The following is a 22,793-nucleotide window of genomic DNA, read 5'->3' on the forward strand; positions in this document are numbered from 1 at the left end:
GCCCCTGTGGTTTCCTCTTTTCATAAAGACACTGTCATTGGACTTAGGACCCACCTGAGTAATCCAGGATGACCCTATCTTGAGATTCTTCACTTAGTCACATCTGCAAAAACCATTTTTTTTCAAATAAGGTAACATTCACAGGTACCAGGGGTTAGGACTTGGACTTATCTTTGTTGGGGGCTACAACTCAACCCACTATAGAATGTCATTTACATGCTTAAAATCTTTCAATGCCTCTACTGTTTTAGAGTAAAATATGAGTTATTTTAGATAAACCTGCAAGACCCTAAGGGTCTGACCCCAGTCTGACTTATCTCCTCCCCTGATCCACTTCCTAAGCTTTAGCCACAGGGGCCTTCATTCAGACTCTTTCCCGGGCCGTGCTTTTCCACGCTCAGGAAAAGCCTCTGCTGGTGGATGCCCTGCCTTCCTGCTCTTTCCCCAGCTAACTGTCTGCTCCTCAGCTCTTGGCTTTCTTCTCTGATCCTCATATAAAAGTTATCTTACTATTGCCCTACACATTTAAATACTATAAAGATGCACCAATTAAAACAGTGTGTTTGGAAAGAGTAAATATGATATATATAATAAACTCTATGAAGTTGTTTAAAAAAATAAGATCTGACTATATGCACTGATATGAAAAGATCTCCAAAAGTGTTAAGTGACAAAAGCAAGTTGAAATAATGCGTATAGTATGATCCCATTTGTATTAATAAAAAGAATAAAACCACATATGGTTACATAGCTTCATGTATATATGGAAACACATAAGGAGACTAAAATAATATCTACCACCTGTTGACAGTTGGGAGAAGGGCAGGGGGAGTAATGAGGGAAAGAAAGGTTCTTTCATGTTTTCTTTCAATATTTTTATACTCTTCAAATCATGTGCAAAGAAAATACTATGTATTGCTTGGGTAAAAAAATAATAGTAATGGGAGAAACCAAAAGATGTAAAAACAGTATATTGATTCAGGAACATACAAGCAGACCAATAGAACAGAATAAAACCAGAGATTTTGTATTTGGTAGAGGCGGCCTCTCAAATCAGCCATGAATAGATCAGCTCTCTCTTCAATCAATGGTACTGAGGCAAGAGGCTGGCAATTTGGTGGAAGGGGCTGGGAGAGGCAGATAATAGATCCCTACCTCTAATCTCTCACCAAAAGTCAGATGAAGGAAAGAGCTAAATATAATTATTACAAATATTATAAGAATATACAAGATAGCATATTTTATAATACAGTCATGTGCTGAGAAATACATTGTTAAGTGATTTTGTCATTGGGTGAACATCACAGAGTGCACTTACACAAACCTAGATAGCATAGCCCCCTCCACACTTAGGCTCTAGGATATGACCTATTACTGTTCCTAGGCTGCAAAACTGTGCAGCATAATACTGTATTGAATACTGTAGGCAACTATAATGCAATGGTAAGTATTTGTGTAGCTAACCATGGAAGAAGTACAATAAAAATATGGTATAAAATATAAAAAATGGTACACCTGTTTAGGGTACTCACCATGGATGGAGCTTGTAGGACTGGAAGGTTCTCTGGGTGATTCAGGGAATGACAGGGTTAATAAAGGTGGTAAACATGTAGGGGACAAATTATAAAGGGCATACAATACACTCATAGTCAATGATAGTATAGATTCAGCATTAGCATCATCAATTAAATTTTTAGTCCAAATTCTCCCTACAAAAATGTATAAACTCAGTTTCAGTTTTCTAATGTGAAGAATTCACTAAAATGTAATTGTACTCTCTTCTTTCTTTGGCCATGTGGAGAAGCTGGTTTCAGCAGGGTGCACATGAGGCCAAGACAACAGATGTGATTCTCTGGTAGGCATGTCTTCGTCATTGTAATGCACGTCCAGCTGTCTGGCAACCTTGCTCTCGTGCTCCCAATGGGAATGGGTTAGAGGGTGCTTCAGAGTGGATGCAGATCCACTAGAAACATTTTGGGTTTGGGGGCCATGTCAACATCTTCATCTTCCTTAATAGAAGTCAACTGTACAAATAGGAGACCTTTTCCTGCAATGCCCTCTCACCAGCAGAAACAACATCAAGAGTGTTGTCTTCATAAAATCTATGTTAAGGTCTTGCATTGCTGTCCCTGCCTGTGGTGCACATCTGTTTGTTTTCTTGACTTACGTTGCACATTACAAATTCACTCAGTACACGGATGGAAAATATTAGTGGGAACCTTGACTGCAGCTGTCCTTTTCATAGTCTGATATTGCTTGCAACTCTGCCTTGTATATTTTTTTTTATACTTTAACTAAAAATCAGTTCTTATGCCTGGTCACTAAGTATCAAAAATTCCATTTTCTCAGCAACCATAGCTATGGGATTCAGTAGACTTTGTTTTTTATTTCTCCTAACCATCTCCTCCTACCTGGCCCTGCTGCCTTATTTCAGTTCACTACAAAGCAGATTTTTGTTGGCAATCTTGTCCTTTTATTATCTACACAAACACAGTCCAATACTGTGGACTTGAAACAGTGTTGTTGGTCCAGTGGACTGAATCTTTCTGGCTCCTTTTGGAAAACAATGTTGTCTTCTCCTCTCATGCTGACTGTGGCTGATGAAAGAGCTCACAAAGTTGGGTGCACTGCAGAGAACAGTGCCGCATCTCTCGGCCATATGAAATATGGCATGGACTGCACTGTAATGCTCCTGAGGCTCAGTGTTATGCTTATCTGCCAGTCTCATGAAAGATTTACAGGCTAGCTTGCTTCAGTTTTCTGCCTTGTTTCTCTCTGTGCGTCACTAGTTCTGTTCAGTAATCAAGCAAATATAACCTAATGATATCATTCTAGAAAGCTGGCTATATCACATAATTAAGTCTGACAAAATGCTCTTCGGGTTAAATATTGTATGACTCTCTTTGGTATAGATTTAATTGTAGTTAAATCAGAGCATTTCATTCTCTCTGCAAAATGTTTTAATGCACATGTTCCTAGTGAGCTTCACTTTTTTTTTTTTTTTTTTGAGCGGTGGGGGTTATATCTCTATCTAATTGTGGTCATTTTGTGTTTACCCCTTCTTCCAAGGTATTAACCACTTTTCTAAAGGTAGACTATGCTAGATACCTTGAGAAACATAAATGTGACCCCCCCCCCAAAAAAAAACATCGGTTGTTTTCATTCATTGTGTCCCGTTACCTTAATATAGACCTAGAAATATTGATCTCTCTTACACCTGCTGGGCAGGTCAGAGTGGCTCAGATTTTGAGCACATAGTTCATCACATTCATTTTAGTCACAAAGATATGGCATTTATGTCATCTAAGTATGTGCTGGATCTATGCCTCCTCTAGCACAAAAAACACAACCACACTAAATCCAATTTACAACTAGGTTGAATATTCATAAGTATTCATAAATCACTGCATTATTCTCAGATACAGTTGTCCAGTATGACATGCTCTAACAATCCTTGTGTAGCCTTTGGAGAATAAATAGAAAAGGCTCAATAAACAACCTTTCAAATCAATCAGAGTCAGGAAATCACACAGCACTCTCTTCTCCTAGCCCCACATTGTACAATTTGAAACTGCTTTTTGAATCAAGACCTCTTGACAATGATAGGGTTTGGGCTGTAATTGTTTTTTGTTTATGGTTAAAGATTGAAGAACAGAGTCAAAAACACTCAGGATATACATAGTATAAGGTTTTGCTTCCTTCTTGAATGCTACTGTAAATTCAGAGGGGCCTTAAACTTGCTTGGGTTCCATCACTGCCACACTTGTGTATTCATGGCTTGAGTGACTCTGACAAGGGAATAAAATATTAGCTTCATCAACTAACTAGTAGTAGTAATTTTTGTGCTTGTGAGGAACTCCAGCAGAGTTAGAAATGAAATAAATATTAAGGATCTCGAGGTGCTGTGTGGCCACTGCAACAAAATATTTAATCAAAACCAAAAGCAACCCTGCCCTTGCTCTTGGTGCAAGGATTGTAATGAGGTTACATAGGAAGTGTCCCTAAAATATCACAGAAGTACCCCTGTATCGTTACTGATGGGGAAGGAATTTCAATAGTGCTATAGAGGAAATGTCCCTGAAGGGCTTTTGATGGGACAGGAATATTTAATGGTGTCACGCAGGAAGTACTGCTACACTGCTTCTGCTGAGACAATGTCAAAGCACTTGACGATGGGGAATGTTTTCAGCTTGGTGCCAGGCAAAAGATGACTCTTAATGCCAAAAAGAGACTGAAAATACCCTTCCTGCTGCCACAGTATGCTTAGAATGCTACAAAATGCAGAGAAAGTACCAATTGTGCCAAAAAGAATGCAGAGAGGAGGAAGCCCGCCTGCATGAGAAGAGTTGCAGAGCTTAGCAAATAGACCAAAGCCGTTTATAAGGCTAACATGTAAAGAGGCAGCCAGCATTTCAGTGAGCTAAACAAGAACTCTTAATAAGGACTCAGAAATCAGAAACTCATCCCAGTGTGAAAGAAACAAGGTAGGACATTTGCAGTAAACCAAAGAGGCTCTAAGAAACAGGAGAAAGTTCTGAGTGAGCCAGCATAGATGCTATCCCTCTGCCATGGGAGTTGAGAAATTTTAACAAATCTTTACTAAGAAGGGCATAAAGATGGAAGTCTGAAGATGGAAGTCTTCACAAAGTCCTGATTTAACATCTCCTCCGGGGGCGGGGGGGGGGACACACATCTGTAATGCTATCAACAATAAAAATCATTAAAAAAATAAAATCTCCTCCAGCTATTGTAATTGTTAGAAATTTGGATAGACTATATTTGACTATTACAATAAAGACTCTGGTATTCCAAGTGGGCAAAATTAAGCAATCTGTCCTCCCCATTCTTTGGAGCATAGATTTATGTATGAAAGCAACATGGAAAATCCATTAGGCCAGATGTTCCATTCTATTCCACCACTTGAGGTTACTGGACATTTCCTTCCTCTCCTGGAAGGCAACAAGACCAGTGTGAGTCAAGATGACCAATTTCTGGTCTCCTAAAAAGTCCTAGCACACACCTCTATAGCGTGAAGGGTCTATAGCCAGCGAAGTCTCTAGGATCACAAGTAAAAAAATTAATTAATATTTCTTAAAACATATGGAGTTGGCCTCTCAAGTATTCTGATGGTAGGTCAAATGGTGAGGGTCTATAAATGAATGAAGCTCAATGTTCTCCACACTGCCTGACTTCCCGATGATTCTCATGCCGCTCTACAACTTTCTCTCTTTTACGATACTTATCTTCTGATAAACTATGTGATTATTTATTGCATCTGTTGTTGGGTGTCTGTCTCCTCTCATTGCTAGAATTCATACCCCAGGCTTGTTCACTGCTGTATCCCAAGCACCCAAAAAAGTACCCAGTACAGAGTGTTTGCTCCAAGTATATTTATTAAAAGTGTTGAATGAATAAAGTTATGAACCCCAATATTATATCTTATCATCTCTCTAAGCCATTATTTTTAGTTCATTGTATTTGCATGGACCTAAGCCTAAAGGATTCATAAATAACTCATTTTCTTATCAAAACAAGATTTCCTCCCTATTTCTCTATTACATTCTTGGAACAGCTCTTCGTAGACCCTTAGGTTTCTACATTTTCAGTCATTTCCTATTATTTTTCCCCATTCTCTGTGTGCATGTCATCCTATCAGTACATCCTAGGCGAGACTTCTACATAACAGCTCCTGTTATATTATTTCCACCTGTTGCACCGTAGTCTAAAACAGGAATAGCATTTAGGCACTATCTAGCTCGCCACCTCAAATTGTTTGGTAAAGGCTTCCCAGAGGGTAGTGTTGAGAAGGATTCTGGTGCCATCCTGAGAGCATCTGCATGTGACTGGGGATCCCTGTCATGGAATAGGTAATGATGGCACGTCCTCCTTGGTCTAAGCCCTCATAAGCTCATACATTTAAAGTAGCCAGCTCCTTCATAGTGTCCAAGTTTTAGTTCTTTCCCCTCTAATATGTTTAATATAAAAGTTTTAAAATATTTATCCTCAAAAGTATTTTATCATGTGTTTTCTCCTCAGTCAATAATTTATAATGGCTCCCTGTTGTCATCACATCTTTAATCCAAATTCTAAACTGATCACTACTAAACACCCATTTTCATACACTTAATTATTTATGATTTCCCTGCCCAGAATCCTTGCTCTAGCCAAGGCATCTGCCTGTTTTCATCGCATGTCTTGCTTGGCACTGTCCAAGTCTCCTTAGGCCATCCTGCATCTTACACCTAAAATGATTGCTCTCCCTCTCCTTACCAAACACTTACCTTATGTTTCAGAGAAATTATATCTTCTAGGAAACTTCCTATAATTAACTAAACCTGACAGGTCACACTGACACTCTACCCCTCCTTAGGACTTCTGCACGCAACCTTCCTTTTTTTTTTTTTTGACATGATTTTGTACACACAGAGTTATATCTTAAACAGACAGGATTGAATTATACATAAAATGCACCTGTGTCCTCCCTAGGGCTATGGCCTGGATTTAGTAGAGAGAAATAGTCCACAATGATAGTCATACCACTTTCCCCTCCTGGTCAGAGCACTGCAGACATACTCAGGAATGGAGCACAATGGATTTGCAAGTTGGAGGTGATGGGGTTGGCAGTGGTCTGGCTTCAAGGCCACTTGTCTGGAAACTGCAGTGGTCATGTAGTTAAACAAGCTTGTATTCATTAACCTCAAAGTCTTGGAAACAGTCAAGACCGGTTCAAGAAGAACCATGGGATATGTCCCACTGCAAATAATTGGAGCTCAGGTGTCTAAAAAAGCTTGAGAGTTTAAAACATTTGCTATTTTCTAGAATCCACCGGAACTCTTTTAAAATCTTCCAAAGGTGTTAACCCTCTTCATGCTCTTAAGCACAAAGCTACTTTGTGGCGGTAACTGGAGGCGGTTGTGGAGTTCAAGATGACAAAGCCCAGGCTGAACATAATTTTAGAACCTGAAGAGTGGAAGTGTTTTGCGGCTGCTCACCTCAAAGAGGGCTCTCTCATCTTATCTAAACTGCCCTGTCTACTGTCTCCAGCCTTATCAGAAAAACTGCAGGGATTTGAGCTCTTAAGGAGCCCTTCCGAATACACTGAGCACCAACAATATGGAAGCTATGAATCAAGGCGCAGGGAACTTAATACTAGATAATTCCTTGGGGGCACGTAGAGTCTAGTAGTGAAGACAGCCCTATAATTAGGTAATTTCATTATGACGACATGGATTCAAGATGATAGTATGAACAAAAGACAATGAAAAAACACAAAGGTGCAGTTAATCCAGACCTAGAGGTTTAAGGACTTTCTGCAAAAGGTGATATTCAAAGTGGCTCTTCATACTTAAGTAGGAGTTCATCCAGTGAAGGAAGACGGAGAGCTGAGGGAAGTGTGTTTATTTAAAGTACTATGCTTTCATTATGAAGATACAAAAAGATCTAGGACAATTTCATCGCCACAAAAATCTTACAGTGTTATTGTGGAGATGAGGTAGATCTACGAATAAATAAATATAAGGTACTGATAAAAACTTTTGAAGTTCAAAGACAGAAGTGGAGCGCAGGGAGAGACATTATATAAGGGTGTGTCATTAATGTGACATGTGAGGTAGGTCCTGAAATAAAGGCAGAATCCAGTGTGGGAAAATAGTTGGGATAGCCTAAGCCAGGAGGTGGAGGTAAGGTAAGAAAGCTTAAGAAAAGTACTGGACATGTGGAGTGCTATTTAAATTGAAATATAGGATGGCTGAAGAAAAGTAATGGAGAATGGTTTCAAAAGGCAAGTTGGACTCAGCTTGTGGATAATAGTGACTGTCAGGATAAGGTGATTGGACTTTGTCGGGTAAAGCATGGAGGGCCACTGAAGGTTTCTGAGTGAGAAAGTAATCTGACCAGTTACCCATTAGATAGGAGAAGTACATAAACTACACTGGAAATAGGGAGAGACGGAATTGAGAAAGCTGCTTTGAAAAGTATTATTTTTGTTGAGGTGAGAAATAACAAAGAACATAGGCAGTGAAATAACAATGATTAAAAAATCATGAATTTAAAGAATGTTGCAGTGTATGATTTAAAAGAATTGCAAACCATTTTTATTTGTCTCTAGGAGTGGCTTTCATTTGTGGGGACAGAATCTCTTCTTATCCTTACACTCCCTTAACTGCAAATGACCCCTAGACCTAGTCCATTGTAATCATTCCATTAATAATAACAGAACACCCCATTTATTCATCCCAAAGGTTGGTTTCCAAGTTTATGCTCTAAAACTTCAGCTTATTTTACATAGACATACTAGAAATCAGATCCCCCCTACTCCTTATAAGACAACCTCATAGAGCTGTTCCAGTGAGATACGAATACAGTGTGTAGAGCATGAGAGATAACTGATGCATACACATTTATTAGTATTATTAGCAGAGTTCTGTGTGTGAGTGGCTGTGTATAGGATTCGTAAAAGGTCAATCTCAGTAACTGAGATAGGGTTCTTAATATCTAGCATCCTGTTTGCCCCCACTGAACTTGGCACACAGAAACAGGTTGGGGATGGGCAATTCAGGAGACTCCTACTTATTAAATGATGCTCAGCTCTGTACTGAGCATGGCAGGACACAGCGAAGATTCCTGAAATGAAAACTTTGTCCCCCAAGAGCTTCTAGCCCACTTAATCTCATAAAGCTAATATATGCATAAAGTGACTTTTGACCAAGTCCAATTAAGGCTGAAGAATGTGGTTCATACTTGAAGCACACAGAATAATGGAAAAGAAAGACTTACACCTTCATTATTCTTTGTTTGCCATCTGCTGTAGCTGACCCTTGTCAAAGCTCTGGTTAAGCCACCATCTTTCATGAGGCCTGTTCACGCTTCTAGCTGCCTCGCTTCCATCCAACACCACCCTGGTATGCTGCCCTTGGCCCTCTGCTTTTCCCTGACAGGCTCCGTGGTTGCTTTATAAAGGTCTAATGTGAGCTTGACCCTTTGGTTAGCATCACTCTTTCTTTATGATATTTGGGGGATTTAAAGATGAACCAGACAGACAGGAACTTTAAACTCTGTTCGTGCCCTTCCTTGACACTTCCAACAAGTTAATTGTCTGTTTATCTTCTTGTAATTACTTTAATTACATGCCATTAGTGACCATTAATAAATGCAATTGTGTTTGATTTTTCACAAATCTTACTTTTCTTACTCTCTGCAGAACTCCATCAAAGCTTTCACATGTGGTCAAAATAGAAAGTGAGACAACTAAGCACATTCACATTTAACCTTTGGGGCTAAAGTGAAAAGTAAAAGATAATTCATGAATGGACCAATTGTTGTCCCCTACTTCTGACACTGGCCAGCATTCTCTCTACAGTGGTTATATATACATGCCGCGTGCTCATTTATAAGACAGCAAAGTTAAAAGGGGTTGAGAAATAAAAGCTGCCTAATTGCTGCTATTATCTCAACTCAAGGAGAGAATTGCTGGGTGATATTATAAAGATCGAAAAACCATTGAAGATTTTATTGATGGAACACTTTTGTTTTAACTTCAAACCACAGAAAATGAAGGTCATAATTTCAGTTTTATGAGCACCTGATTGGGGATTTACATAGAAAGAGCTTGAACTATGAGGAAACAGCCAATATTCTCTCTGCCACAGTTTACTAGATTCCACCACAGTATCTGGTACAAAAACAGGTTATCTAGTCGTGCCTTTCGGTCAGCTTTACCAACGAAGTCAACTACAAGCTTGAGAAAGTGAATTGTGTAAAGAATGGTTAGTTAGATGCTCCTCACTGTATCACTGCACACACAGGAGCACGCACACACACACACAGATTGGTAAAAATGTTGAATTCTGTGGTTGTTTAGATATTTCCAGAATAATTGTCTTGCTTATTAAAATATTAAATGGACCAAATGTATTTGTAATGATAGCAATATGCTCTTCTCCAAATACAAAGTGATGATGTTAATCCCTAATTATTGGAATTTTTGATTTGTGTCTTATCTTGTGGTGAAATAGGTTATACCAGGTCACTCATGATTTTTCTCTGCTGCAGACTAATGGCAAACCTTGAGAGAAAGTTGGCCAGGGTTGAGGCTGTGGCCTCTTAGTAGCTATGGGAAGGCAATTTAAATGTGTTACTCTATCCAGGTAAGCCCAAGAAGGTGGCATCATTAGCACCCAGGTGTTTCTCACTGCATACTCTACCCAGGTTATTAGGTCGGGGTTGATGACATAATTTACATGCCACTTCTCGTAGGAGTTTATGTGGTGTTTGAAAACACTAATCTTTTTTTAGAGGAATAAACACCCAAATACTGTAATTAGTTCCAAGGAAAGAACATATTTTCCTGAAAAATTTTGGAAATATCTAGTTTGTGAATTTGGTCAATAAATTTTGGTTAAAAGAATTAATAGTCTAGGGAAAATAAACTATATTTCACATTATAAAATGTCAGTTTTCTGATTCATCCACACCATGAAACTTTAATCATACAATGTGACCTTTTTTATATAACTACTAAGTACCACTGTCTCCTCCTTCTTCAAATACCAACATAGTTTTGGATGAGAGATAAATCTGTACTTAAAGATACCATTTGCCCAAAGCCTCTCGGTAAAGGAGCAAAATAAGGGTGTGCTTAGAAAGTGAATGGGTCAGAGTCAGGAAAAATATCTGAGAAGGAGCAGGAATCATGTTGGGCTGGGGTGAATGGGATGAGTCCATGGTCAAGATAAGAAACAGCTGGCTGAGTTAAATCAGAGAGCATGTTGTGGCGTGTTAGCTCTAGTCTAGGTCCATGCTTCCCCACCTCCATTCTCAGTGTTTGTTTCTAAAATGACTTCAGGGTTTTTTGTTTTGTTTTGTGTTTTTGGAGGAAACAGGAGCATGGAAGAGGTTCTAGACTGGACAGTATATAAATGGAAGAAATAGCACACAATTCTAGCTATTTCTAAGCACTACGGCTGATTTGTGTTTAACTGAATCTGAGAATAATATATATCAAATTCTCAGATTCTCTACATACATAAAATGAATACAATAAATTCCATCTCCTTGCATCACATTAAAGCCTATATTTTAAGATTATATAGGTTATAGGTTAGTCCGGCCAGGCGTGGCTCACTGGTTAAGCATTGACCTAGGATCCAGGAGACTGTGGTTGGATTCTTGGTCAGGGCACATGCCTGGGTTGCTGGCTCGATCCCCAGTCCGGGGCGTGCAGGAGGCAGCCGATCAATGACAACTCTCTCATCATTGATGTTTTTATCTCTCTCTCTCCCTCTCCCTTCTTGTCTCTGAAACCAATAAAGATATATTAAAAAAAAAAAAAAGATTATATAGATTATTTAAAGTTCTTCTTAAATGAAACAAGTTAAGCAAAGCACCTTCCAACTTGATCCTAATTAACTTTGGGGTTCATTTCTCTACCAATCTTCCCATGAAATCTATGTTCAACTAATCAACAGTGTCAAGAGTAGAGCTGAACGAATGAGTGAACAAATAAATGAATGAAGTATCACCATTTCAAATACAGAACCTTTCTTATCTCCGTGCTTTTGCTTAGAATGCTCTTCCTACTTCCTCTGCTTGGAACATGCCCATGTCTCTCTTTCATGACCTAGGATAAGTGTCACCTCCCCTGTGGTACAGACCTTACCCAATAATTCTCTTTGTTCTCACCACACTCTGCACCATCTCCCACTCTAGCTTCCTTTCTCCACTTAGAAGCTTCGCTATAAGCCACTTGAAGGAAGTGCTCACTACTTGCTTGACACTTAAGATAAGCTACATTATGCAAGTCACAAACTGACCCCAAAATTTCAGTGACTTAATATGACAAAGCTATTTCTTGCTTATATTTTTTTCCCGATGTGGGAACTCTTGCTCAGGAATGCAAGTAGGTGGAGATTCCATTAACTTGTAGCTGTGCCATCTAGAACACGTGCCTGCTTGATTGCCTTAAAATCATGCCATGAAGTCATACCATAAAATCATAAAAAACTGTATATGGACTTTGACTCCTTCAGTCATAAAGTGGCACATTCATCAGTCCCACTCACATGTTATTGTCCAGAATTGGTCACAATACCCTGCCTAGTTGCAAAGAGGCCAAGGAATATAAGGGAACAGGGGGAATATTTGTTGAATATTATCATTTTTGCCTTAATATCCTATTAAAATATTGTTTAAAATGTCCATACTTCCCTAAGCAATGTACAGATTAAATGCTATTCACATTAAACTACTAATGCCTCTTTTTTACAGAAATAGAAAAAATCCTAAAATTCACAAAAGATCTAGAATAGCCAAAATAATCTTGAAAAGGAAAAGAAAAAAAAAAAAAAAAACAAAGATGGAGGCATCACACATCCTAATTTTAAAATAGGTTACAAAGCTACAGTAATTAAAACAACATGGTACCAGCATAAAGATAGACATAAAGACCAACAGAACAAAGTAGAAAGCCCAGAAATAAACCCACACATATATAGTTAGCTGATTGTCAACAAGGGTGTCAAGAATACACAATGGGGCCTGGCTGGGCGTGGCTCAGCGATTGAGCATCGACCTGGGATCCAGGCGATTGGGGTTCAATTCCCGGTCTAGGCACATGCTCAGGTTGCGGGCTCGATCCTCAGTCGGAGGCATGTGGGGGGCAGCCGATCAGTGATTCTCTCACCATTGATGTTTCTATCTCTCTCTCTCTCCTTTTCTCTCTCCGAAATCAATAAAGATATGTTTAAAAAAAAAATATATACACAATGGGGAAAGGATGGTCTCTCTAATAAATTGTGTTGGAAAAACTGGATATCTGTGTACAAAAATATAAAATCAGATTCCTATCTTAGACCATACATAAATGTCAACTGAAAATGGATTAAAGACTTATGTATGGCCTCATGCCCTATAAAACTCCCATAAGAAAACATAAAAGAAAAACTTCATAACATTGGTCATGGCAATTATTTTTTGGATATAACACCTAAAGTAAAGGCAATAAAAGCAAAAATAGACAAGTGGGACTACATCAAACTAAAAAGCTTCTACACAGCAAAAGAAATACCCAACAGAGTAAAAAGGCAACCTATGGAATAGGCGAAAATATTGGAAGCCATATCTGACAAAGAATAAATTTTCAAAATTCATAAGGAATTTTTGAACTCAATAACAAAATAACCCAAAGAGCCCAATTAAAAACTGGGCAAAGGACTTAAATAGACATTTCTCCAAAGAAGACATACAAATAGCCAACAGGTACATGAAAATCACTCAACATCACTAATGATCAGGGAAATGCAAATCAAACCACAACGAGATATTACTTTACACCTGTTAGAATGATTCTCGTAAAAAATTTAAAAAGGATAAGTGTTGGTGAAGTTTTAGAGAAATTGAAACCCTGTATACTGTTGATGGGAATGGTATAGCTGCTATGGAAAACAGTATGGAGTTCCCTCAAAAATATATATATATAGAACTACTATATAATCCAACAATCTCAAGTCCAGGTCTACATCCAAAATAATTGAAAATAGGATCTCAAAGAAGTGTCTTCACACCTATATTCATTGCAGCATTATTTATAATAGTGAAGACATGTAAACAGCCTAAACATCCATTGGCAGATGAATGTAAAAAGCAAATGTGATACACATATTTAGGGAATACCATTCAGAAGAGGGAAACCCTATTTGCAACAACATGAATGAACCTGGAAAACATTATTCTAAGTGAAATAAGCCAGTGAGAGAAGGCCAAGTACTGTATAATTCCACTTACATGAGGTATCTAAATTAGTCAAACTTATAGAAGAAAACAGAATGGTGGTTGCCAGCGGACTGGGGGGAAAATAGGGGGCTGTTCATGGATGGAAGGTTACAGTTACTCAAGATGAATAAGTTCTAGAGATCTGCTATACAATAGAATGCTTATTGTTAGCAACACAATGTTGTGCATTTAAAAATTTAAGAGTGTAAATCTCATGTTAAGTGTTATTACCACAAACAAAAGCAAAACAAAACAAAAGAACACAAGGAAACTTTGGGAGGTGATGGATATGTTTATTGCCTTGATGGTGGTGATGATATCACGAGTGCAGGCATATGTTCAAACGCATTAAATGTGCACTTTTTGTCTATCAATTATATTTCAATAAAACTGTAAAGAAATACTCTATTAAGCACTGGGGAAACAAAAATGATTAAAAGACTTAGTGCCTTCCTTATGTAGCATGTTCCATAGATATTGAATGGCTTTAATAAAGCTAGCACCTATTAGAGTGATGCTGCATAAATAAGCATTTCATTGAGGTCAAAGAAGTCTCTTTGAGAAGAATCATATTTTAGGATAACTCTTTGGAGTCATGTTACATTTGCTGCAAAAAAATATACTTGCAAGTTTAAGACTTAATGCCATGTACTCCTGGATGAGGGCAATAAGGTTTGGGATGCTTAGAAACAGAATCGGTTTTAGTTTATGTTTATGATAATTTCATGGGAAAATAGCAAAGGTCCCCAATGTATTGAGCAAACATTCCACAACTAATTAGGCCATTTGCTCCTCAATCCATTTCTCTAAACACAAAGGAGAGAGGCTTCTGGCTAAGAGATTGTGACCCCGCTGGCGACAGGGAGGGTCTGGCTTCCCGGAGGCTCAGCTATAAGCCTTTCTCAGGCGGCCTCAGGCCTCTTCCGGACTCAGTCCACCCCACAGACCTACAAACAAGGCGACAAGCTGACAGGAACTAAGCCAGGACTCTTGGCCTTTCAGTCAGCTTCATGAGCCAAAGGGAAAGGAGGCCACCTCCCGAGGCCGGCCAGTGGGAACTAGCCCCCCCCCCCCCCCCCCAGCAGGCAGCCCGCGCACAGCCTTCGGCTTCCGGCGCCCTGGGCCAGCTGGGCGAGGAGAGGCCTTTCCAGGCCCCTGTGCGCTCGCCAACAAGCCTTTTTTTTTCACCCTACAGCCAGAATCAGTAGATTACAAAGCTACCGTCACAAAATGGTCACTGATAGAGGTCTTAGGAGATCAAGGGAGAAAGAAAGAGTTTATGGGTCAAAGAAAAAAATCCGGCTGGCGAGTTTCTGGCAGTATAGTCACGGTTTTCCAAAGTTTGCTGATAATCAGAGACCCCGGGCAGGCTGGAAGCCATGTTTCTGAAATCTGTTCAGAGCCACATTTCTTTAGTTTTATTTTATGAGAAGCTTTCGTTTTGAGTATTAACCTCAATTCTCGAATGCACAAAACATTTAAGCTGATGTTTTATGGAGAGGTGTAAACATTGGTACCAGATCTCTGCTTCCCATGTAGACTTCCTGGGGGCTTGGTGAGAAAGCAGCCAAAGACACTCACTCTTGCAGACTGTCTTAACGTGCACCAGGGGACTCAGGCATGATTACTGAATTCAGCCTGCCCTGTAGATCTTTTACACGATTGGCCTTACTGTCTCTTAACCCAGGAGCCTCTCAGGCCTAGCCACAGAGCTCTCTCAAGTAGTGCTGACTTTCTGACTTGTCCTAATCTTATCAAGGGTCCACTGGGCTCCACAAGTCACAAATCTTCTCCAGGGCCAGTCTGGAGCTGGCACCAGAGCTGCTTCTGTGTAGCTGAGGGGGAAGGCCCTGTGCAGAGCAGGTACTGCCGAGCTGTGTGGCCACTGTGGGGCCACCACACCTTTCCATGGAGGACTGCCTGGCTCCTCTTCACACCCTTGACCCCGTTCCCAAAGCCACTGACAGTATTCGTATTTTTTTTTCAGGAATCCCTTTCAGGTACTGTCTGAATCCCTTTTTTTTTTTTTTTTTGCAAGCTCCCATGACACTGTGGCCATTGCATGTCTAACTTCATTTACTTAGTTTCTCATGCTAGCTCCTAGACAAGGCGAAATATATTCTTAAGCTTTTCCTCCAGAAAAATGGATCTCTATTCTATGTCTACATAACTATCAGCAACCAGGCAAAGTAGCTCTCGACAGAACAAAAGCACATTTAACTCTAGAAGTGAATCAACTTAGACTGCAGAATCCAGTTCCAATCATCAAACAACAATAACAAATTTAGGATCCAGTCTTCACCCAGCACTCCTTTGCATATACGTGTTTCACTTAATCATCAACACAACTTTATTTTATGGACGCTATTCATATTTTTTTAGGTGAGGAAGCTGAAGCTCAGGGGATATTAAGGAACAAAGTCAGTATCACACAGATTATAGAAGATGGAAGCAAGATTTGACTCCAGCTGTCTTTGGCCACAAAAGTCCTTTTCTTCTACCACATCAAGGCACTCACGTTCCTCCCATGTAGTCCTGGGGCCATTGTGGATGGACAGGGATAGCATGGCTGGGAGGCAGGTAAGACTCTAGCATCCTTATATCTCTTCCAAGTTTACTTTACCTGTTTTATACATTAAGGTTTCATAAAATATTTTCCTTGAAGATAAGAAAAGTTGGAGCACAAAACACTACATCATTTGTCCTGTTTCAGACTTCCTACTTAAGGAAAATAAGAGCTAAGAAAGAAATATGTGACTGCTGAGATATCCTCTAAGGATAAAATTCCTGAGGGATCCTGCAGCACATTAACTGATTACCTGATATAATACCATAAACTCCCTTATGGCCCAAGTTTTGTCTCATTGGCCAAAATATTAATTAAGAAAAATTAAAAATTAGAATTACTAAGTTTCAGACGTTTTTAATATATTTTGTTTGGAAGAAAATAACAAGTTTCCTGTTCTTATGTTTTAGAAAGGATAGGCTATTGATAGTTAGGACTAGTGAACCTCTACCCTAACACCGTCACTAGTGAACTAAGTGACCTTGGGCAAAAGGTGTCGCCTTCAGGGCTGAAACACGGCAGTTTTGAAAATGCCATCCATCTTTAACATTTTCTGATTTCTCTGTAAAATAGGGGATATTTAAAACATACTGGATATTAGAAACCACTCTAGTGTCTATTTCACTGGCCCTTTGGCCCCTTTAAAAATGGATGATGCAATGTCAAGATATGTGGTCTCAAAGCCTAGAGGTCCTAAGTGGTTCCCCATCAGTCACAATTGACTCCTGGCTTCTTGCTGAACTCACTTAGCCTCGCTTTCCAGCGATGAAACACGTGTGTCTCTTGTCTTGTCTGCTCTTCTCTCATCTTCTCTCTTCTTTTCCATCTCCTGCCCTTTCAATCGCTCTCCCTCTTTCTGTGTGTGGGGGAGAATGTGGCCACCAGGCGGAACTCTGAGCACCCCAGGTTGGGCTATTTCAGGAACTCTCTCTCTTTCTCCTGATTTATCAACCTCAGATGTTGCTATCGGGGACAGCTACGCCTCGCTCCCTCTTCAGAAAGGCACTCCCAGCTAAACAACAGAAACCAAAGCAGCTTACCTTGGTCTCTTGGTTGTTTAGCTCCTCCCACTACGTCCAGCCCCTAGTTTGGCTCAAAAACCAAGTATGTAAAACAGGCCTGTCCACCAGGCTCCGCTGCCTCTCTTCTGCTGTCATCTCACAGTGAACCAGCCTTTTATGAGAACTGACCTTGCAGTTGGTACAGATACTCATAGATGAAGTAGACATAAATATAAAGGGCTGGCCCTGTTCACCAGAACAGCTGTCTTTATAACAGATTGCTTACGACATGAAGGTTGAAAATAACTAGAGGATCACTGAGTGAGTTATAGGTTAAGCAAGGAGTATATCAGCACTTGATTCAAAAAATAAAAAATTTTTAAAAAGTGACTTAGGAGGAAGAGAATCCTGAATCAGAAAGTCCCATCTCTTTTTTAGGGAAGTAGAAATTTTAAAAATACTAGCATCTTGGAGAAACATTTATAGTGACTAACAGACTTAAAACTACACTAAGAGTCAGTAATCATTTCAACACAGTTACTGTGACAGTCTCCTGGTGCTCACAGGGTCTGCACGGACATTCACAGTTACTGTGATAGTCACTCAGTCGCCCCATAGCACTGTCACTGTTTGAACAGAGCTGCTTACCCCTGACCCAGCTCCTTCAAGGATTCATAAAGCAAAACAGTCACTCATCCCAGTCAATCAACAGTCTTTCTTTGGAACTTGGTTGCTTCTTCTCTTAATACTTGGTCAAAATCGAAAGTATTTTCCTCTCTACATACGACACAGCTTGCCTTCCTCCATCAACTGCCTGCCAAACATGGTCATTACAGTATATATATTTGGTTACTGAAATAATACGCTTTACATTAAAAATTGGAAGAATCTCCATAAAGCTTTTTCAGAGTATGGCGTGCAGCAAACTGACCTAGACTGTTATTCAAGTGATACTCTTGAAGCAGTGCTTCTATTATTTATCTTTATTCTCATCCTACCATGTTTTTCTAAATTGCCAAAGAGGGCTTAAAAAATGATAATAAAACTTGAATTTTGATCTATACTAAATTAAGAATACAATCTGAAAGCTAATCTAACCTGACCAATTAGTTAAGCATGTCTAGTGGCAGTAGGAGGCAAAAATCCAGATTAGGTGATATAAATTTCCCAAAGAAGAATGGATCTCACAAGTTCAGGCTTCAATCAAACAGTAGTATCATTCCATGTGGAAGAGACGCTTTTGCAAAAGACCCATGTCTTACCCTTAGGAGTCTTGGCCTTTAGGATTCCAGACTGTCAATCTATGGCCAAGAAATCCAGGAGTACTCATGCTACAGTAAACAGAAAAGGAAATGAACAAAAAGGCATTAGGACAGCTACACATGCAGTGAAAAAGCACTGCCTACAAATGACTAAAGAAAGAAAAAATAAACTGGAATTAGATTCACAATCTCTCTATTTATCTAAGCATTCCAGGCCTTCGACAAAAATGGTTTTACATTTAAGAATATGTCAGTTTAAAGAAAATCTTAAGTAAATAACAGTATTTCTGATATACCAATATAAGAAACATCATGATGGCAATAATTAGGTGACTATATGTGTGTAATTCTACTTATGTAAACAAGAAAGGTAAGCATACATGGTAGTTTGGAAACTACATCAAGGCAGTCAAGTATTTTTATGTTAACCTTATCTGTAATATCTAGCACAGGGCTTGGTCTAAAGGCACTTGGTCTAAAAGTACTCCATGAATAATTATGAATGTATAACTGAACAGGTTTACCTGTCTTCACTTAGGAAAATTCCTCAGAGGATAAAAGCAAAACAATAAAGACCATTTTGATGATCCTACACCTGCTCCCCCAAAACCAACCTTAGAGCAATAGCTCCAAAAGTCTCTGGGTTTAGACAATGGCATTCCAAGGCAAGGGATATGCCTGAGGTTTGGGCAATAAAGGAATGCTTTGCTGTAGAGAATTTAAAAACAATATATCTGACTAAAAGTTGATCTGCTTTTTATTGTCACCACACTGACAATTCTCAACTATGTCAGAGAGCTCCCACTGCCCCCAACTTGGTATACCACTGGGTTCAGAAAAGATGGACTATTTACCTAAACTAAGGAAGCAATTATGCTGATAAGGAATTTGACAGTGATGGACTTTCTGTACCCAGAAATCTCAAACTTCAAGAGTTAATAGAAAAGAAAATCTAGGGAAACTTGTCTATTGAGAAAATTCTGAGGGATCCTGGATGGGGTGAAGTAGAGGGGCTTTGTCTTGGGAATCATCCTGAACAGATGCCAGTGTGTTAGAGAAGGTAAATGGATACAACCCAGAGAGAGAAAGGGAGAGAGAGAGACAGGGTGGGGGGGTAGGTGAGAGAGAAACTTTGATCGGTTGCTTTCCATACATGCCCCAACTGGGGACTAAACCCACAACCCAGGTATGTGTCCTGACTCGGAATTGAACTCACAACCTTTTGGTGCACAGTAAGATGCTCAAACAACAGCCACTCTGGCCAGGCAATCTATGCTTTCTTTATGTCATTGCTTTAGAAGAGAACAAGGGAAAGTGTTGCTTTAATGCCTGCAGTCTATCAACTGTGAATAGTATAAAATAAGGGGCTGTATCAGTAGGTGATCTTAGGGAAAGTTTTGGAGCAGTTGCTCTTGAAAAGCTCCCTCTTTGCTCTGAACTTGTTGCCCAGCTCCCCTCACATCTAGTGCAACCTCTTCCAGGGTTTTCATCTTGGCTGACAGTGGGTCTTGCTGACTTGTCTCCCTCCTCAGATACCAGAGATCATTCCCTTAAACTAAGGCCATGAATCTGATGATTTTTGCTTCTCACTGCCAGTTTGTTTCCTGGCTGGAGTAGTACTCAGGGTTTAAACCACTGTCTCCAGACCATTTTATGCCATGTTCAATCACAATGATTGAAGTAGTCTCCATTTCTACTAATGCTAATAACTCAAGCCAAATCTGCTACCTTAAGATAACTCCAATAATGAAAATCACTGTCAGTGTCACCCAATTTTTCAACAGTAAAGAAACACAGATATGAAAACAATGTATATATTATATACATATATAATACTGCATATAATTTTGAATTAGAAAGGAAGTTGAAGTTACTGATTTCCTTGACTGTACATTATTTCCAACTAGAAGGCATCAGGTCTAGCGAACAGTGGCACAGGCCTGTTACTTATATAATGTGTCCCAGCCAAGCACTGTTACATAAACTGTCTCATCTAAACCTCGTAACAGCCCTGTCAATATTATTATTGCCCTTAGAAGCAAACAAACATTTCCCAGATCATGTCCCTAGTAAGGGAAGGGATTCAAACTTGTCTTCTTTCTACTTGCTGCTCTACCAGGCACATCTACTAAACGGCACCAATGCTGCCGAGTTAGGCCCTACAGAAACCCATAATGTTAAAGAATTATATCAGTTCTTTTCTTAGGAAAAGAAAAGAGACAATGTCCCAAGCAAAATGTCATAATGTGTAAAAGGGATGTGATGGAGATAGAGAAATCATTCCACTTCAATTTCCCATATATCTAGATCAACTCTTACAAGTTTCCCCCTAATTAAATAGCCTTTTTTATTGTTCCATCCCTTATTCTACTTCTAAGTCTGCCATTTAGCTAACATTTTCAAGTTGTTTTCCCCCCGCAGATTTTCTAGCCTCCTTGTATTTTCAGCCTTCAAATGTCTGATGAGAACACACCAGGTGTAGGGCTTTATGGCAATCCCTCTTCTTCAGGTTGCATTTCCTAGGAAGCATTAGCATAAACACCAGTATGTTTGCAACATAATTACTTTAATTCCCTTGGCCCCAACCAGACCTGGATTGTGTCAATCCAGAATGACTGCAGGGGTAAGAGATGATTATTGGTCCATGAGACATAAATCACAGTAAGTGCTTGAAACTTGGCGCACTGCTTCTGAAACGATCCCTACTGTGAATCAAGGAGAGTACAGGTCTTTATGTGGATGTGAGCAAGGTACGATTTTCTACATCTTAGGTTCTCATTTATAAACCAAGGATCAAAATTCTTATCTTTATTTTTTCTCTGTGCAAATATGAAAAATTTGGCATCTAAAAAGCATTTCAAAAAAGCATATATTGCCGTGGAGAAAACCACTAGGTAAATATTATTATAGAATTGGATTTACAACATAAAGTCAGGGACCTTTCCCCTTCAAAGGTTATAAGAGAGGTTAGCACAATTGGCAATATTGCAAAGCAACTCTTTAGGAAATGAGAATTTTAAACAGCATGTGGACAACCATTTACACACATATAAATGTACAGATGTCTATATTTGGGGGCTTATTATTAATAACCAGATAATTAACAGTGGTCAAGGTTGAGGCTAGAAACCAAGTTTAAGTGATTACAATTTTATGAGGGATATTTCTATTTTTCTTGTATAATAAAGATCCACCTATTCACTGGTCAAGCGTATTTACTGACTACTTAATGTGTGTAAAGCACTGTGAATACAGATAGAAGAAAGTCTTGTATTTATTGAGCACCTACTGTATTCTAGATGCTGTGCAAGGTGCACTTACTGCATGTTTGTGAGTTGTAGGGGTGGGTGACAGGGAGGGAGAGAAAGTGTAGCAGAGAGGGAAATGGAGTGTTCTAGTTTGAGTCTCAGCTCTAGGTATCCCTGGAATTCATACATACTTGGCAGAATTGTGGACTGACCTATTTGCCCAAGGGACTTAAGGACCTCTCAAGACAGCACTGCTTCAGACAAACCCACATGGTCCATGGCAGTCCCTCACTTATCAGGGGGGTAGGGCGCTCTATGGAACTGTAACCCTGATTTATGTTCTGACCAAATTGTGCCCAGGCTCACAGATATGCTACCTGTCAATTAAAGAGGTATTTAAATTAAATAGGAGAGAGAGAGGAGAGAGTCTTATTTTGGCAAGGGGCCAGGGTGGCTTGTGCACACGGAAGACTATGAAGAACAATGCGACCTTGGCACCTCGGGCGCCTGCGTGCGCCAGGCTCGGCATCGCCTCCGTGGCAGCGCTCCAGCAGCTCCTCAACGCGGCAGCCCCGGGACGGCGGAGCTCAGGCCCTGCTGCGGAGCGCACTGCTCGCAGGCCTGGGGGCGCCACGGCGCTTGGCCTCCGCATGGGCCGGGACACTGGGAGCAACGGCTTGGCAGGAAGCAGAGAAGACAGGTATCGCCAAAGGCGCATGAAGCAGAAGGGCGTGGGGATGGCTAATGTCATATAATATTTAAATAAAATTTTTTAATGATCGCATATGAAATACTTCTAGGGGCAGGATGCTGCATGGGCTGAATTTATTATAAAAGCAGTTGAGTGGTCCATCCAGGTGCATTTATATAAGCCTGAAAAAGATGTTTTACATGGAAAATATATTAAATAGCCATGACAGTGAGGGGTCATTGTCCTCATCTTACTGAT

General features: G+C 39.7%; 1 protein-coding gene across 3 annotated transcripts in view; it reads right to left on the reverse strand.

The window, feature by feature from the left end:
- Window positions 1-22,793, reverse strand: part of SEMA6D (semaphorin 6D) — a 478,544-nt gene that overhangs the window by 262,654 nt on the left and 193,097 nt on the right. For 2 of the 3 annotated variants that reach the window (XM_087821678.1, XM_016211208.2), the window contains exon 3: window positions 18,597-18,665. The exons of the other annotated variant lie outside the window; for it this stretch is intronic. The gene's annotated coding sequence lies outside the window, so the exon portion shown is untranslated. The remainder of the gene's footprint in view (window positions 1-18,596; window positions 18,666-22,793) is intronic. 3 annotated transcript variants of the gene reach the window in all.

Source organism: Miniopterus natalensis, chromosome 1, assembly GCF_054644295.1.
Source record: "Miniopterus natalensis isolate mMinNat1 chromosome 1, mMinNat1.hap1, whole genome shotgun sequence".
Taxonomy (NCBI): domain Eukaryota; kingdom Metazoa; phylum Chordata; class Mammalia; order Chiroptera; family Miniopteridae; genus Miniopterus; species Miniopterus natalensis.